Source organism: Sciurus carolinensis, chromosome 6, assembly GCF_902686445.1.
Source record: "Sciurus carolinensis chromosome 6, mSciCar1.2, whole genome shotgun sequence".
In the NCBI taxonomy this organism is placed as follows: Eukaryota; Metazoa; Chordata; class Mammalia; order Rodentia; family Sciuridae; genus Sciurus; species Sciurus carolinensis.
The window spans coordinates 100752228-100771605 of record NC_062218.1 but is presented as its reverse complement, the minus strand read 5'-3'; the positions used below and the strand labels follow the sequence as shown (position 1 = coordinate 100771605).

At 42.8% G+C, this 19378-nt stretch overlaps 1 long non-coding RNA gene across 3 annotated transcripts in view; it reads right to left on the bottom strand.

Moving 5' to 3' along the window:
- The window catches only part of LOC124987098 (uncharacterized), a 110654-nt gene that overhangs the window by 19923 nt on the left and 71353 nt on the right, over positions 1-19378 (bottom strand). For all 3 annotated transcript variants that reach the window (XR_007109135.1, XR_007109136.1, XR_007109137.1), the window contains exon 4: positions 5988-6077. This is a non-coding gene — a long non-coding RNA (uncharacterized LOC124987098). The remainder of the gene's footprint in view (positions 1-5987; positions 6078-19378) is intronic.

The window sequence follows — 19378 nt, the reverse complement described above, 5'->3', positions numbered from 1 at the left end:
TTACAACCAAAGCCTGAAATACTGTAATTTTGCAAGGAGAGCATTCTGGAAGCAAGTATTTAAGTGTCAGACAAATAACATTTACTCCAGATTCTAGCCTACATCCCCTTTAATTTATGTTAAACATGGTATTTTAAGCCATCACTACTCTTCTCTTCCGTCTCCAAGCCAGACTCTCCGACTTCCCTTTCTCGTGGATTCCCACAGCTCTCCCCGCCTTCCTTTCCCTGTTTCCAGGCTGTGTGACACAGATGCTTCCGTCTCCATCCCTCCCTTCCCTGTTCAGTGTGCCGTGATGCTAACTCGGAATTCTTCCCGTCCCCTCCCCTCGAGACCCCATTCCCTTCACCAAGCCCACCCACCCAAAAGCACCCTGGGTGCATGAACAGAGACTGAAAGAATGGGAGGGTAGGGCACCAGCACCGTGAAGGGATGGGCCAAGACCCAGAAAACAAGGCAGGCCGCAGTCGGCCACCCCTCCCTGCAAGCTCCTTAAGGTAAAGGGACAAACAGAGAACAAAGCCAGGCGAAACCACACTTCATTACTGACTGGCGCTCCAGCACCACTGTTGGGCTAGCGAAGCAGGGGTCCCCCAAAGGCCTCCTTGAAGGCCCACTCCCAGGCCCCAGTTGGAGCCTCCAGCAAGAGTCAAACACAGGTGGAGAGCTGTGTGCACGCCTGGAATCCCAGTGACTCCCGCGGCTGAGGCTGGAGGATCACAAGTTTGAAACCAGCCTGGACGACTCAGCAAGACTCTGTTGCAAAATAAAAAATAAAAAAGGACTGGGGATGTAGCTCAGAGGTAGAGTACCCTGGATTCAATCCCCAGTACTGCAAAAAAATAAAAAATGAAAAAATCCTAAAAAGCCAGGCAGAGAAGCAAATGCCTGTAAATCCCAGCGATTCAGGAGGCTGAGGCAGGAGCATCACAAGTTCAAGACCAGTCTCAGCAATTTAGTGTGACCCTGTCCCAAAATTTACAATAAAGTGGGGCAGGGCCTGGGGATACGGCTCAGTGGTTAAGTGTCCCTGGGTTCAATCACCACTACCAAACCACCACCACTGCAACGCAAGCAAGCAAGAAAAGGGGGACAGAAGGGAATAAATGCAGGCCCCTCCCCAGACCCTCTCTGGCCAGGGAGAGATATTGGTGCACTCAAGGGAATGCATGGGAGTGAACGAATGAATGGACAGACAGTCAGGCCTCTTGAAGGAGGTTTAGGCCTAAGTCTCAGCCTCCTGGAGTGGGTGTGGACAGGGCAAGAGCAGGTCTTCTCTCACCCCTCAGGAGCAGAGAGTGAGGAGACAGCAGGAGAGAGAGAAGGTCCCCAAGGGAACAGTGCTGTGGCCCGTGGTGTTTCTGAGGAGAGAGTAAGAGGCACCCTCCCGACCGACCCTGCAGGCCATGCAGACTTCTGGTGGCCCACTTCCCACAGTCCTTCCACACACAGGTACACACTGTCACCCAGCTCCAGCCCTGGCAATAGCTCTCCTTACTTCCACACCTGGAAGGGGCCAACGGGAGGCACAGGAGCTAAGAGGGACCCTGGCACTCTCTCCTAGACAGCCACATGGCACAGCTGCCTGCGTTTCTAAACCTTCAGTTTTTTCTTTTGTTTATTCTTCTCGACTTTATTGAGTCTAATTGACAAATGCAATTATATGTATTAAAGACTGCAATGTGATGATTTGATGTATAAGTGCACATACACACACACACACACACACACTGAAAAGATCACCACACTCAAGTTAGTGAACACGTCTATCACCTCACACAGTTACTTTTTTGTGTTGTGTTTGTTGTTGTTGTTATTTTGGTGAGAATGCTTAAACTCTACCCTCTTAGTAAATTTCATACAATGCTGTATGATTAACGATCATCACACCATGTTGTACATCAGATCCTCAAAATTCATTTATATCATAACTGAAAACCTGGGTCCTTTAGCCAAGTTCTTTCCATCTCCCAGCCCCTGTCCCCAGCTGTGGTTACCACTTCTTCTGCTTCTGAGTTTGGATTTTTTTGTTTGTATGTTTTTGCAGTCCTGGAAATGAACACAGGGCCTCACACATGCTAAGCAAGTAGTCTGCTCCTGAGCCACATCCCCAGATTTTTAATTTTTTTTTATTTTGAGACAGGGTCTCCCTAAATTGCCTGGGCTAGCCTTGAATTTGCGATCCTCCTGCCCCAGCCTCCTGAGGTGCTGGAATTATAGGCATGTGCCACCATACCTGGGGCTAAGCTCTGAGTTTTGACTCCAGCTTTTCCTAAAGGACTGAGTGAGCAAAAGAAGCTGGAAGGGGTTCAGTCATGTGCCTTCTTCCACCTTCCTTCTTGCACGAGATGTTGGTCAAACAAAACCAAGTTGCTTGGAGATGTCTGGCAGGAGGCATCTGGCTCTACTCTGCCATGGCTTCTTGAGGGCAATGAAGTCCTGCCTCCTGGTTCCCTTTGCTTTTCCACAGCTGCTGCCTTTGTTTACCAAGCTGAATTCAAAGTCCTTCCTAATGTCAAGACAGACTCTCACACACATGCGGGGTGAGGCTGAAGGACAGACATCAGGGGTGCTGGTCACTGCAAAACCATGGACTGCAGACAGGCGGATGTCATGGAAGGACGAACCCCAGACAAGTCACACAAACCAAATGTCCACCTCTTCTCTTTTTCCCCCACCCCCACTGCGTTATATGACTTTCTTTGAAGAGAAACACATGGATTTTTCTGGAGCCTTCTTCTAGTTCACTTCCTCACACTCCTTCCTCCAAGGAATACTCGGGTGGTTGTTACAGTGTTTGAAGAAATGCTCCAAGCAGAATTTTTAAAAATAGTAACAGAACAGAAATTTATACCTTAAACAAATCATTCCAACAGATGGGACTTCAAGCATTTATTATCCCTTTCTGATCTGGGACTTTTCAAACACTGCGATCGCAGCCGGCCAGACTGGGAGCTGTTTGATAGTACCTCTCTGACCAATGACATACTAATTAAAAGACCTCGGTGTGCGCTGGAGGTAGCAGCTTTGCATATGGACTTTAATTACTGGGCCCTCGTTTTGCCAAGAGAACACACAGGGCTTGGCTGGCTGGCTGCTGAGGCTCAGAATGAACATATGGCCTGCGTGGGAGGGAGGGCGAGGAGTGTAATCCTAAACAGGAAGGGAGCATTTCCCCGTAATCTCCTGGAAGTAACTAGCACCGGGGCCCTCCAAAATCCCTGAGTCACACCCGGAACAAAGGGCATTCTGAGGGGGTAGAGAGAGGCCACCCTGGACGTGTCAATCTGGGCCATCTCTGGGTTAGAAGTCTTTCTGGACCCTCTGGCCTTTTCTTGTTTGGATCAGATCCTCCTGTTTTTTCCTATGTTTCACAAAGCCTGCAAGAGTCTAGTATTAAGTTTTAGCTACCCGGAATCCATTCCTCTGTCTCCTGGTTATATCATCGCAGATCCCAGTATAAAAGATTGGGGCAGGACTATACCTCAATCTGGCCGAAGTGTTTGGTTCAAGGACGGGCATTTGACCCAAAGTAGTATAATCAGCTTGCTTCCTGGGATGTGTGCGGCAGCTCACAGTTGAACAGACATGTTCTTAATACAAGTTGGTCTTAAAAGATGATGTCTGTCATCTTGCCACAGAGAAGAGAAAATCTGAAAATGAAGACAACCTGGAGAAATAGAACTGAGGGAAAGAGATAGGGAAACTAAAACATTGGATAAGCATTTGAGATCCTGGATCACACCATTCCTGAATGGAGCTACTCAGGACTTTTGAGAATTGTAAGCCAATATATTCCTTTATGCTTAAACTGGCTGTAGTTAGGCTTTCTATCAATTTGCAACTGAAATCATCCTTTCTAGTAGAAACAAGATTGAGAGGCAGAAAGTTAAAACAGGGAAGGAGGCAAGAATGGAGGAAGGAGGGACTGTATAGAGGGAAAAGAGGGGTAGGAGGGGTGGGGGGTAAGGAAAGAACAACAAAGTGAATCAAACACCATTACCCTATGTAAATGTATGATTACACAAATGGTACGCCTCTACTTCATGTACAGAGAAACAAGATGTACCCCATTTGTTTACAGTAAAAATAAATTAAAAAAAAAAAAAAAAAGAAAGTTAAAACAATTGTCCAGCCCTACAGAGATCAAGCCTACAAAGAACACACTTGCTTTGTGGAGTCCTAGAGATATTGACCCAGGATCAAAGAATTCTAGAGATGGAGGAGATGTCCTCAGGGACAAAGCATCCTGTTCAACCATCTTTGTAGACTTTTTCTAAACAGGTATGTATGTGAAGGTCCATGGAGGAAGGATGTCACACAGCAATGAGACAAACTCTTAATGTCCCAATGCCTTGTATGTTTGTGGCTCAATAAAGTCTTTTTTATTGAACATTACAGATCCAGGAACCAATAACCAATCTCTCTCTCAAACATGCAGCCAATAATCTCTTATTTTTCGTATAGCAAATATCTCTTCCAACCAATTCTTGCATGGATAACCTTCACCTTCTGTAATAATATCTCTCCTGACTTGTTGATTTTTCTTTCTTATTTCTTCCTATTTCTCATTTTGCCCTTTCATCTGCTCAAAAAACAAAAACAAACAAAAAAATAATTTTTCTTTCTTCCTTCCTCCCTCCCTCCCTCCTTCCCTCCCTTCCTTCCTGTCTTTTCTTTCTTTCACTAGGAATTGAACCCAGGGCCTCCCTCATGCTAGGCAAGCACTCTACCACTAAGCTACATCCCCAACACCGTTTTAAATTTTATTCTGAGACAGGGTCTTACCAAGTTTCTGAGACTGGCCTCAGACTTACAATCCTCCTGCCTCAGCCTCCTTCTGAGTAGCTGGAATTACAGTATGCGCCACCATGCCTTGCTCTAGAACTTTTCTTCACTTAATTTGATCCCACATTGCCTAGAGACCCTTCCGTCTCCCATACTCACTCGCCAGGCTTTAACTTCTACCTCCAACCAGCAGTTCCTGGACATCCTCACCCATCCTTTCTCTATCTTCACAAGTAGCTGGGTTGCATTAAAAGCAGTTGCGATTTTTTACTTTCTGCCCTCAAAAAACACACAAAAACTCTAAATCAATTTTTCACAAGTGAGTTATGAACATCTTTATAATGATCAGAAAATATTTCTTCCTAGGGTCAGATCTCCCAGCCACCTGAAATATTTATTATTATTATTATTATTATTATTATTTTAGGAAACAGGACTTGTTTTGTTGTCTAAGCTTGTCTCCCACTTCTGGGCTCAAGTGATCCTCCTGCCTCAGTTTCCCAGGTGACTGGGATTACAGGCATCTACCACTATGCCAGGCTTACCTGAAAAAAAAAATTTTTTTTTGTACCAGGGATTGAACCCAGAGGCTCTTAACTGCTGAACCACATCCTAACCCTTCTTAAATGTTTTCTTTAGAGACAGAGTCTTGCTAAGTTACTTAGGGCCTTGATAAATTGCTGAGGCTTACTTTGAACTTGTGATCCTCCTGCCTGAGCCTCTGGGATTTCAGGCATGCACCACTGTGTCCAGCTCTGGAATATTTTTAAATGGCTCAGGATGGTAGTAGAAAGTAAGCCTAATCATCTATTTCTTGCAGACTCCTTATCTGACATGATCAGTTATTTTAACTTGTGGTAACTAAATTCCCCTATTTCTATGACAGATTAATGCCATTTGCCACTGTATGATGTTAGCCAAGTTCTGGTAACACAGATGGAAATCCTCATGTAAACGTGAAGCAAGGTTATTACTCTCTGGAACCCAGTAGGCAGTTGGCAGCCCTCAAGAATTACAATGATTATTTTTATGTCCCTTTTAGACTGTCATAGGAACTTACAGGTCTTCAGAGAAAAAGCTGCAGAAGTTTGGATGAGACACAAATTCATTTGCTCTCTAGCCCAAGTGTAACCTTTTATTGGAACTTTGGACTAGGAAGGTGGAAAGTTAATTCAGGATATAAAATAAACACATGGTACCTTAAATTTGTGCAGTCTCCTTTTGCAAAACGCTGCAACTGCTCATATGTATCACTTTATCATCAGTGTCTTCTGTTTCTGGAAGTTGTGCTAGGGAGAGAAATACAAATAAAGAAAAATTGAAAGATGCTTTCTATGGGTGCAAATTCTAAGTTTCCTTCTTTGTTCCATTATGAATATTCCAGTTTGATAATGTCCCTAGAAATCTTCCTTCTTAATATCCAGCTTCAAAACTGCAATTCATTGTGGAGATGCACATCCATATTACTCAGCCTTCTTTACTCTATTGGAGAACCAAACTGTGCACCTTCCATATGCCCTCCATGAACCCTTCTTCCTTTCTTTCTGACCAGCATCCCATCTGCCCTAGTTGCCCCTCTACTTCCAGGGATCTGAGATATGGCTTCTTTCTTGGAGGGGGTGGGTATTGGGGATTGAACTCAGGGTCGCTTAACTACTAAGTCACTTCCCCAGCCCTTTATATATCTTATTTTGAGTCAGGATCTTGTTATGTTGCTGAGGCTGGCTTTAAACTTGCAACCCTCCTGCCTCAGCCCCCGCAGCAGCAGCAGGGATTACAGGTGAGTGCCACCACATCTGGCTGAGATCTGAGTCCTTGAGAGATCAATAAGAGGACAGGTGATCCAACCCTGTAAGGTGAGACAGTTAGCTCCCAAGAGAGAATTTCACCAATGGGAAATAGGGGTCAGGGCATGGTTGGGTAGAAACCCAAATGCCCCCATCTCCCTCTCCCTCCGACTATGCTGAGATATGATTCCTCCCTGCAGACAGCAGTCCCACATGTTGATGCCAGCTCGATCCTGCAGGGTGTATTTTGAAATGGCAGCCAGCATGAGAACCCCATGTATCCTACTGCATCTTCCTGTGCCTTGTGCATCCCCATCTGTGATTTCACCAACCAGATGCGTTAGCACCTGAGCCCTTGCCTGACTGCTTTCTGGAGGACCAAAGCCAAGAATGTTTATTTCCTCTAGTTCAGCATTTCTTAAGGTGTGATTTATGAATCACCTGCAGCAGAGCCCTCAGGAATACCTGGAGAAAGGTAGATTCCTAGGCCTATCCCAGAGGGGACAGATTCAGCAGGTCTGGGTTTGGAGTCTCGGTGCCTACAATATCCACAATCTGCAGTTGGCTTTGAAACACTCTAAAATGTGAGAACCATTAGTCCAAATTCCTTCAGAGTGCCCCACCTCCTCAGAAAGGACTTTCTGCTCACCCAAGCTAGAACCATGGGGTTCCTCCCCTGTATCCTCACTCTGGCCTTTGCCTCTGCCTGTGTCCCCGCTTAGGCACTCCTACTGCCCCCCTGGGTTCATCTCCTTTCACCTGGGATGTCACCCAAGCTTCCTGACTAGTCTCCCAATTTACATGCTTCTGAAATGGAACTGAGATCTGGGATTGGTGCATATTCATGGAGTACCTAGAACAGTGCAATATGAGAAGTGGCATTTAAATTTGTCAGAGATAAAGTTCCAGAGGCCTTCAACGGGACAGGCCTGTGCTGGATTTGGGCCCTGCCCACCAGCTGTGCTTAGTTCTTGCATCAGTGCTGCACCCACTTGGCCGATCCTGACAGTGTGTCTAGTGACTTCCACAGGAGCATGGGTGGGCCATCTATGTCCATGCAATCCCACATCTAACGGGCACACTGTACACAGAGGCTGCTTTACCCAAGTGGGTGACAGTCAGGGTAGCAGTGATATAAAATTCCCTCCTCTCCCTTTCAGCCATTGCATACCCTTGTTGCTCAATTCAGCCTCTTAACTTGAGAAACACTTCTGCCACTGCCTGAGGACTCTTCATGCTCTCTCCTGAGTGACACTGGCCCAAATCCATTTGACTGCCCCTGCGTTCTATTCATTTCTTTCTCCATGTGTGTATTTCGAACTTGAGAAAATAACATAAGTATCCTTCCGTATCATAAGGGCACAAATTGTATTTCTCAACCGTGATAATTAGAGCTAACGTTTATTAAGCATTTACCATGAACTCAGCCAGCCCTTTCCAGGTATTTCTCCACTTAGGTCTTTCAACAGCCCTACTGGGCAGATGGAGTCAGTCATGGCTCTGGATCAGAATTGGTTCTGGACCTCCTGGGGGACTCCTCAGATGTTCAAGTCCCTTATATAAAAGGGCATAGTATTCGCATATAATTTACATACATGCTCCTGTATACTTCAAGTCATCTCTAGATTACATAATACCTAATATGATCTAAAGTGCTATTAAATTGTTATACTATATTGTTTAGGGAATAAGGACACGAAAAATCTGCGCATGTTTTCCTTCGCAGTGCTGGGTATTGAACCCGGGACCTTGGGCATGTTAGGCAAGTGCTCTACCACTGAGCCACATCCCCAGCCCCAGATGCTACTTTTTAAAGTACTTTTCATTCACAGTTGGTTGACTCTGTGATTGTGGAACCCATGCATATGGAGGGCTGACCGTACTATATTTATCCACCTTCGCAGATGAGAAAACTGAGGTTTGGAAACATTATAAATTGCCTGTGGAAAGTGCTGGAGGTTGTGTGATCACGAGGATTGTAAGCAGAATGGTTTCCCCACTGCCTAACCATGCACAGTGATTTTCCTCCCTGCCACTTCTTGATACTAGCTTCTCATGCTAACAACTGCTCCCGAGTCCACATTCATGGTGATCCTAAGTCGACTCACAAGGAGAGCAGGCGGCCAGCCTCACTTCCCTGGTCTTCGGCTCCCTTTCAATCAACCCTCTGCTTTTTGAAGACCTAACTCCGCAGCACCATTAGCCACACAGTCCCACAGTACAAGCCAGCAATTCCTTTCGCTTACGAGCATTCTCTCCACATCAAGCCAGGAGCTCATTTCCCCCAATATTTCCTCCACAAACGTCATCCACACCATCTACCCTAATGCCCTGCTTCACAGTCTTTCATCCTGCATCTGAACCAATACAGAAACAGCTCTCAGAGCCTCCCTGGAGACTCCCTGTCCCCACAACAGAATCTCCGTGTGGGTCTTTCAAAGTTTCTCCTTTGAAAGTCCTCGAATCCCCCAGTGAACTGTTGTCTCTTCTCAGTAACTCTGTGGACTCTATTTCCTTCATTCTTTGTCCTTCTGAGCTGTTAAAACCCGCCAAGATTTGAGCCAAGGGATGAGGCTGATTAATTGGCCTTAGCATGCCGCTAGTTTCATCAGGGCACAGGTCTAGCCACCACCCCCTCTCCAACCATTGAGGCCTCCTGCGATGGTACCGTCTCCCCTTCTTTGATCCTTAAGTGATGGTAACTGTCCCCTACCCCAAGTGTAATTGAACTTTCAATTTTAAGGAGAATTTCCAGCGATCTTGCTCTCCCCAAGCCTACACATCTGGAACCATTCACAAAGTGGTGGTTGAAGTTTCCACTAATTCAAATGGAATGCTGGTGATGGAGGCCACTCAGAGGCACTCAGCTTCCCTCAAATCTCAGGGCAAGTAGTTCTCTCAGAAATGCATGTGTCAACAAACATCCTAGAGTGCACCCACTGGGGACAGAGCCCTCACCTATGGCACTGAAGCATCCCAGCTCAGTATGCGATGGCTCTGAGGTAAGGACAAACATCGTGGGTAACACACGTGTCCCCCAAATTCACATACTGAAACCCTAACCACTCATCTGACTCTATCTGGTGATAAGGTCTAAGCAAATGAGATCATAAGGGAAAGGCTCTAATTCAATAGGACTGATATCATAGAAGAGAAAGATCTCCAAATCGATCAATCAATCTCTCAATCTCTCATCCTTACATGAGGATGCAGTGAGGTGATTATCTACTGGCCAGGAAGAGATCCCTCAACAGAAACCTGGCTAGCCTGCCTTTTTTTTTTTTTTTTTTTTTGGGGGGGGGGGGGGGGGGCTTTTTTTTTTGGGGGGGGGGGAGTGGTGCTGGGGATTGAACCCAGGGCCTCATGTATGCAAGGCAAGCACTCTACCAATTGAGCTATCTTCCCATGCTGCCTTCTTGACCTTGAACTTCCACCTTCACAATTGCAAGAATTTCTGCTGTTGAATCCACCCAGCTTATGGCAGCCCAAGCTGAACACAGACAGCAAACTCTTCCGTCCACATTCAGTCAATGTGGTTCACAGGAATCTAGACGTTACTCTCCTTGTCTGTCGAGCCAGGCTGCCTGGGAGGGTATAGTATCAGGGAGAACTGGGGAGAAACACATGTGCAAACCACCATAAGCATTATGAAAAGACCACTGTGTACGATTATAAATATTTTCAAACACACTATATTCCTATTTGTGTATCAATACATGGGAGAAAGATCTGGAAAAGTAAACACAAGATGGCTTAGAAGGGTCATCTTTGGAGTGGAGTGGGAGGTAGACAGGGTGAAAGAGGCAAGGCGGTTGGTGAAGAGGGACTTTTACTGATGTAAAACTGGTGCAATGTGTTCACCTGTCAAAGGAAAACCATGCACTCTTGCAAATGTCTGCTGAGTGAGGAGCACAGGCAGTAAGCAAGGCATGGTGGCCATCCTACTTCCCAGGCTTGATTTCTGGGACACAAGAATGTAAACATTGAAGGTACTGAGAGTGAGTCCCCTTAGTGGCTACATTCTCTATTCCTGCCACGGTACCGGACGCACAGTAAATGTGGAAAATGGGTTGCTTAGATGCATGAACAAGAGGGGCAAGTGACAGGAATGTTCTGTGGGAAACTCACCAAGAGATGTAGCTGAAGCCTCAGGACACAAATCTGGGTGACTTTATGGAATAAGGTCTAAAGGTAGACAAATGGGGAATCAGCATGGCTATGAGGTTTACATAGTTCATGGGACTCTAGGTGGCACAGGCAAACAACCTCTGGAAGTAGAGTCTAAGGTTCCAGAGCTTACAAGGGACAACATATTCCCAACAAGGGTATATGACCTCCTATTGCCACAAAAACAAGGACCCTGTGGTCCTTGTACAGACCCTGCCTTTCTAAAACATGAAGAGACATAACTGTTTCAAGTGCCAGGTTAAGACTTGCACAGCATGAAGGTTAAGAGACTGTCTTTGGCTCCAGTCTGTCTGGGTTCAGATCCTAGTTCCGTCACTTAATAGAGTTAGTTAACTTCTCTGAACTCTGGTTTCTCCACCCATAAAATGAGGATGGCCCAATTCCCTCACAGGGATGGTTTGTGAAATGGTGTTGGTACCCAGGAAAGAATAGGGAGTCGAATGAAGCCCAGGTGGCTATGAGTGAGATCATGTGACTTCCCTTACGCAGAACTCAGCATCCACTCCTAGAAACTAACTTGCATTAAAGCCTACATTTGATGCACCTTTGTGATGATGCTTAGATGTATGGACTTGGCTAGACAAGAGGACGCAGACAGAAAAGAGGTGGCAGCTATTTTTAGCATACACACACTTTCTCCCTGTTGTGCAATCAAACCTTAATCCAGGTGCTCTTGTGAAGAGATTTTATAGATGTGATTAAAGGCCCTAATCAGTTGACATTCAAATAAGGAGATTATCCTTGATGGGCCCAAACCACTGAGGTGAGCCCTTAAAAGGGACCAAGCTTTTTCTACTCCAATGGTAGGTGGATCCAGTGGATTTTCCTTCCCCAAATTCTCCCTGTCAGCTTCAGTCACATGCATGTCATCTTCCTTTCCTGAGCACTTGCCCTCAGATTTTTCGGCACACTTCCCCAACCCCACAATTCCAAAAGCTTGTTCCTTGAAAGGCATCTCTTAGAATATCTTATCTCCTGCTGTTTCTGACTGATATGATCATTTCCCAGGATTGTTAACTTGGGGATAAAATGAAGCCACTTCCTCTTTCCCAAATCTAGCACTGTTAAGTATCCAGGGACTGCATGTGATGATTTTTCATCACTGGCAATATTTTTATTTTATGGGGTCACCACAAACACCAAATTAGGGACTACTAAATCAATGCTACTAGGGAAAACACCAGGTTAGGTTCCTGTAAGCTCCTTGTCGAAACATTTTTGTCAACTCTCCAACACATAGACTTGCTTTATGTATGTTTCTGTTTAAAGACATCTTTTTTTTTTTTTTTTTTTTTTTTTTTTTTTTTTTGCGGTGCTGGGGATCGAACCCAGGGCCTTGTGCTTGCAAGGCAAGCACTCTACCAACTGAGCTATCTCCCCAGCCCTAAAGACATCTTGTTTAATAGATAGCATTGATTCACAGGCGTTCAACTCAGTCAACAGCACTGGAACTTGTGCCTAAAGCAAGCTCACCTTGCACCCAGGTTGTCCTTCTTGAGTTTGGAACATCAAGCACCACACTTGGGGATCATTTTGAACAGCAAAATGATCATTTGTTCTCCCCCCAAAAGCACAAAAAATATGAAAAATGTGGCACGAAGACTGCTATACGAAGACTTGATGGCAGTCTGAGAGCTGAGGACTGGGATGTGACTCGCTGGTGGAGCGCTTGCCTCGCCTACGTGAGGCTCTGGCTTTGATCACCAGCACTGAATGAGACAAGCAGGCTGAGCCCCTCACCCTACCTCAGCAGGATCACATGCATCAGGCAACTCAGTTTTGCGGTGCTCTGAGCATGTCTGAGAATGATCATGAAGGCATCACGGTTGGTGATGTTGGGGGTCACAAATTTCAGCAAGTAGGTGAATATGCAAACACGGAACCCACGTATAATGAATACCGAGTTGTATTCTTTACTCTTTTTGTTCAAAGCCTTGGTGGGAGATTTTTCTCTACTATGCTGAGCATGACTTTCTTCAGTTTAAATTTGCACCCATGTCCCTTCCTCTTCTGTTTCGTCCTCATCTTTGCCCTCACAAGCTATATGGGACCTTCTCAGTTTCCTGCTCTGCTTGTCTGTAGGAGAACAGCAGGAAGACTAACTTCAAGGCTGTGTCAAGATCAAGGTGAGAAGCCACAGAGCCTGCAGAGTAGACAGGCCCTTTCTTTTCTTTAACTTTTTTTTTTTTTTTGGTACTGGGGATTGAGCTCAGGGGCACTCAACCACTGAGCCACATCTCTAGCCGTTTTTCTGTATTTTATTTAGAGACAGCATCTCACTGAGTTGCTTAGGGCCTCACCAAGTTGCTGAGACTGGTTTCAAACTCTCAATCCTCCTACCTCAGCCTCCTGAGCCACTGGGATTACAGGTGCAAGGCATTGTACCTGGTCGGCAGGCCCTTTCTTAATGAATACTGGGACACTGGGGTAAAAAGGAATGTCAGATCACTCCGTGGTTTCCAATTTCCTAAATCCAGTAAACACTGAGATCTTTGCATGAAATGAGGACTGCAAGAGGCATAGGTCTTTGAGAGAAGGTAATGAGTTTTGTTTGAGACTCATTATTTTGAAGTGTCCACACATCCAGAAAGCAACTCTGGCTAAGTCAAGTAGATAAGGGAATAACTAAAGAATATGTGGTGATTCACAGAACTGCCACATAGCCAGAGAACCAAGGTCAGTGCCTCCTTGACTGGGAGCAAGCACCATGCCTGTGCTCTAGGCACTAGACTAGGGTGAGGCAGGGTGAGCCTCTGGGATGGGAAAGGGGTCCTCCACAAAAGGTGGTCGATTCCTACCCAGAGGAAGGACGTTCGGCTGTGAGGTAGCCATAAGGAATACAATTGTCTGCTGCAGTATGTTCAGAAGGGTCAGAATAAGGACCAGCAATGACAGCACCCATTTTTAAGCATTTATAATGTGTCAGGTACAATACCAAACATTTAGTATGTTTTACAGTGTTTAAATCACACAGAAAGTATGAAATAGGTATAGGAAGAGATCCAGGGAAAACAGCATTTCCTAATGTGGACAACTGCTCCAGTCTGTCCAGGACAGAAGAGTTTCCCAGTAAGCAGGACTTAAAGCACTAAAACTGGGAAAATCTCTGTGAAACTTGGACAGCTGGGTCAGCCTAGCGGGGTCAGATCAACCTGGGTCCAAATGCTCGCTTGCCTACCTAGGAAGAGTATCCTTAACTTCTTTGAGTCTGTTTCCCCACTTACAAGATGGGTTTAACAAAAGTTCCTCCTTCCTAGGATTATTGTGGAGTATTGAAGATTAACTACATAGTACTTAGCAGGTTGCCAGGTATGTAGTAAGTGCTCAGAAAAGATCAGAAATTATTAACTCCCAGGAAACTTGAGTTTGCCTATATCACAGCAAATGGGTACAATCAAGATTGTTATGCTGATGGAGACAAAAGCAGCCACAGACAACACCTAAACAAATAGGTGTGGTGTGTTCCAGTGAAACTTTATTTCCCAATGTGGGCGGCAGGACCTCGGGTCATGGTTCATCCATCCCTGGCCTGGACTACGAGTCTGTTCTAGACTCACCCTAACAATGCTGAAAAGCAGGCTCAAGGGGATCAAACTAATTTTAACGAATGAAACTACATCCCAGAACAGCAAAGTCTAATAGAAATTAGAGAAAAAAAATCCGGCACTCAAAAATATAGAATTTACAATATTTGAATCCAAAATTATCAGGCATGCAAAGAAGTAGGAAAATATACAACATACTCCATAATGAGGAGAAAAACCAGTCAAAAGAAACAGACTCAGATACGCCACAGGTGATAGAATTAGTATACAAAAATGTCACAACAGTGCTATAGCCATGTATGTTCCATAAAGTTAATAGAAAGCATGATCCTGTGAAGGACAGGCATGGAAGAAGGAAAAAAATGTTACAAATCAAACAACAGAGATGAAAAATCCAATGTTCAAGATGTAAAAATAAACTGAGTGGGATTAAGAACAGATTAAATACTACAGGAAGAAATGCTTAATGAATTTAAAGACAGCAATAGAGACCATCTAAAATGAAATATTGACAGAAAAAAAAAACACTGAAAAAAATGAGCAGCACATCAGTAAGCTATGGGATATTAAGCAGGTGAATATACTTCTAATTGGAATCTAAACACCAAGAAGAGGGACTGGGGGTGTAGTAGCTCAATGGCAGAGCACTTGCCTTGCATGCACAAGACCCTGGGTTCAATCCCCAGCACCAAACAAAGCAAAGTAAAAACCAAGAAGATGGGAGCAGGTGGTAAAAAATATATCTGGAAAAAAATGATGGTCAAAAATATTCCAAATGGGATGAAAACTAAAATCCCACAGATAGGGCTGGGGATAATAGCTCAGTGGGTAGAGTGCTTGCCTTGCAAGCACAAGGTGCTGGGTTCAATCCCCAGCACTGCAAAAAAATAAATTAATTAATTAATTAATAAAATAAAATCCCACAGATAGAATATACCTAACGGATCTCATAGAAACATAAAGATTACACCAAGGCATGTGGTATTGCATTGCTTATAATGAGTGATAAGGAGAAAACTTTTAATGTAGCCAAGGAATAAAAATTGGCAGCAGACTTCTCACCAGAACCAGTACAAACCAGAAGATGATCACATCTTTAAAGTGCTAAAAGAAAAGAAACTATTTGCTTAGAATTCTAAACCCAGCCCAAGTATTTTGCAAAAAGAGGTGAAATAGGCATTTTTAGACATAGAAAGAATTCATCACAAACAGACCACCATTTTAAAAAGTATTAAAGGGAGTCAGGTGTGGTGCACACAGTTGTAATCCCAGCTACCAGGGAGGCTGAGGCAGAAGGATCACAAGTTCGAGGCCAGCTTCAGCAAATTAGTGAGACACTGGCTCAAAATAAAAAATAAAAAGGGCTGGGGATGTAGCTCAGTGGTCAGTGGCCCTGGGTTCCCTCCCCAGTACCAAACAACAACAACCACCCAGAGACAGAGAGAAAAGAGAATGCTTAGAGAAAAATTGGTAATAATATTTTAAGGGGTTTATAGCACAAGTACAAGAACAGTACAAAAGCCAAGAAGCAGGAAAGGGTGGAAATACACTGTTGTAAGGTATGTTAAGTGGTATGATGTTACTCCCAGGAAATGTGTGATAAGTTAAAGATTTACACTGAAAACCCTATAAAACTTTCTTTAAAAAAAAAAGAATAAAAAGAGGTACAGCTAATTAAATCAGTGGAGGAGATTTTATCAAATGCAATATTATTGACAACAAATAGGCACAGAGGATTTTTGGGGGGATAACAGAAATATTTTAAAGTTGGATTGTTATGAATGGTTACACAACTATGTAAATATACTAAAAATCATTGAGCAGTATATTTAAAGGGGGTGAATTTTATGGTATATATATATATAAATTGTGCCTCAATAGAGTTGTTAAAAAATGAAATCATGAACAAAGGAATTCAAAAGAATACATAAGGGGGAAAAAGGAACAAAAAATGCAGACGTGATAAACAGAAAACAAGTAGCAAGTTGGTAGATTTAAACATGTAATAGCAAGCAGAGAGGGCTACACAATTTTAATTAAAAAATTAAAGGGGTACACTCTGATTTCTAGACTTTGGGGGGAAAACAGACATACAGATGAATAGAACACAATGACTGTAGAAATAGATTCATATATTTATGGGCAACTGATTTTTTCAACTAAAATACAAAGGCACTTCTTTGGGGAAAGGACCCTCTTCTGAATAAATGGTACTTAGGCACAATACGGTCATTTGCAAAAACAGACAAATGTCTTAGTTCACACCACAAACAAATCTGACTCAAAATCAATCATACACTTAAATGAAAGAGCTAAATTGTACTTAGAGAGGACAACATAGAACAGAAGCTAAATAAACTCAGGTGAGGGAAAGATTTTTTAAAACGACAGAAACCATTAAAAGAATAAGATTAATAAATTGGACTTCATCAAAATTAAAAGTGTCTCTTCAAAGGACACTGCCCCTTCCCCCGCAAAAAAGGGAAAAGATAAAGAAAACCAACTGGTAAAAATATTTGCAAGACATATATATGATAAAAGATACAGATATATAACATGCACATACAAATATATAAATATTCTATATAAAATATCTTATATTTATAATTATATATTATCTACTTATACACACGCACACACAGAATAGTATTCAGCCTTAAAAAGAGAGAGAGATCCCACCCTTTGCCCCAACATGGACGATCTTGGAGATCACTTACTAAATGAAATAAGCCAGACACAGAAAAACAGTATTGCACCATTTCACCTTTGAAAAAAAAAAAAAGTTAAATATACAGAAATAGAGAATAAAATACTGATAAAATAAATACTGGTTGGGAGGAGACAGGAAAATGTTAGTTAGAGGATATAAAGTAGCCAACACGTAGGATGAACAAGTCTAGAGATCTAATGTACAACACCATGGCATTTGGGATTCCTACTAAATGAGTAGATTTTAGTTGTTCTTTCCTTAAAAAAAAAAAAAGTTATTATATGATGAATACATCCATTTGCTTCACCATAGTAACCATTTTACTAACTCAATGTATCCCAAAACATTGTGTTGCATTCCTTAAATATACACTATACTTTTTTTTTTTTTTTTTTTTTTTGGTACCAGGGATGGAACCCATGGGCACTTAACCACTAAGCCACATCCCAAGCCCTTTTAATATTTTATTTAGAGACATGGTCTTACTGAGTTTCTTAGGTCCTCACTAAGTTGCTGAGGCTGGCTTTGAACTCCTGATTGTCCTGCCTCAGACTCCCCAGCCACTGAGATTATAACATGTGCCACCGCACCCAGCTACATGATACATCTTTAAAAGATGTATGCATAACAAGACATTTTACAACTCAATTACATAAAGAAAGAACTTGATAAAAATAAAGTAGATAAAAAAAGACATTTCAGGGAAGAGGAACCATTGATAGCAAATGAGCACAATGAGACACCACTGCTCATTTCCATGAAGAACTAAAAAAGGTTGACAATATTAAGTGTTGACAAGGATGTGGGAGCAACTGGAACTCTCATACATTATTGATGAGCATGCAAAATGTACAGGCACTTTACAAAACAGATTGTAGGTTTTTTTGTAAAATTAAACATACATTTACCATATGACCCAGAAATCCTACTCCTAGGTATTTACCCAAGGGGAAAAAAAATTATTTACACAGACTTATGTGTCAATGTTCATGGCTGCCTTTGTCATGATAGCCCAAGCCTACAAAGCACTTACATGTCTATCAATGGGTAAATGAATAAGCATATTATGGTACATTCATATAATGGATTACTATGAAAGAATTAAAGTGAATGAAATACCAATGCATGCAGCAACATGAATGAGTCACCAAAACATCACAGTAAGTAGAAGAAGCCAGGCACTAAAAGAAAATACCCACTGTGATTTCATTCATATGAAATTCTAGAAAAAGCAAAACTGCACTGATAAAAAAACATATTACAGGTTGCTGGGGACCAGAATTAAAACTAAGGGGTTCACTACAAAGAGCAATGAGGAATATTTGGGGGATTAAGGAAACATTCTGCATTTTTCCTCAGGTAGTGGTTATAAAACTTTAAATATCTGTCTAAACTCATTGAGTTGTACACTTGAAATTTACTTTACTAGCTGGGCACTGTGGCACATACCACATATAAGTCCCAGTTACTCAGTAGACTGAGGCAGGGAGATTGCAAGTTCAAGACTAGCCTGGGCAACTGAGCAAGACACTCTATCAAAGTAAAATTGAAAAAGGGTTAGGGATGTAGCTCAATGGTAGAGCCTAGCATGCATGAGGCCCTGGGTTCAATCCTCCATACTGAAAAAAAAATTTATTGCCTCAAGTTATATCTCAATAAATTTGACAACAAGCATATTAAAATCAGTAACTAGGCCAAAGAGATTATCCATCCAGAGACTTTCTATGCAAGAGACTATTTTCTCAAGAAAATATTTTAACTTCTATATTTAAATCAACTTTTAAAATATTTATTTTGGTTTATATTTTATAGTATGCATAATATATTTATGCATTAGCATAAAAATAAATTATTAATGAATGTCAAATATTGAGGCACATAACTTTTTTTTTGCTGAGGGGGATGAACCATTTAAACATTTGAAGACCTGAGTCACTGTGGTAAGCCTACTGGGGCAGTCCCAGTGCATGGTAGAAGCAGAAATCACATTGCAATAGGAATTGAGAAATGAAGATAAACAGCAAATTTCTCTTTCAAGCTACTGGGATGGTGGAGAGCTGAGGTAGTTGTTTTTAGGATGGGTCATTTTAGCCTACGTTTAAAGGAGGGAGTCAGATCAAACAGGTTGAAAACATAGTTGAGATAAAAGAAATATTGGTAGATGAAGTGCCCAGAGTTTGCAGGAGAAGAAGATTCTGGGGTCTCAGTGAAGAACTGAGAAAGAGAGAGAGAGAGAGAGGAGTTGATGGTCCCAGTTTTTAATAACTTCTTAAGCAAGGTCATTAGTGCATGGAAGATGGTAAGGCATGGTAGGGCAGAAGAAGTTGTCTTTGGAATAACCTGACTGAGAAATAACTTTG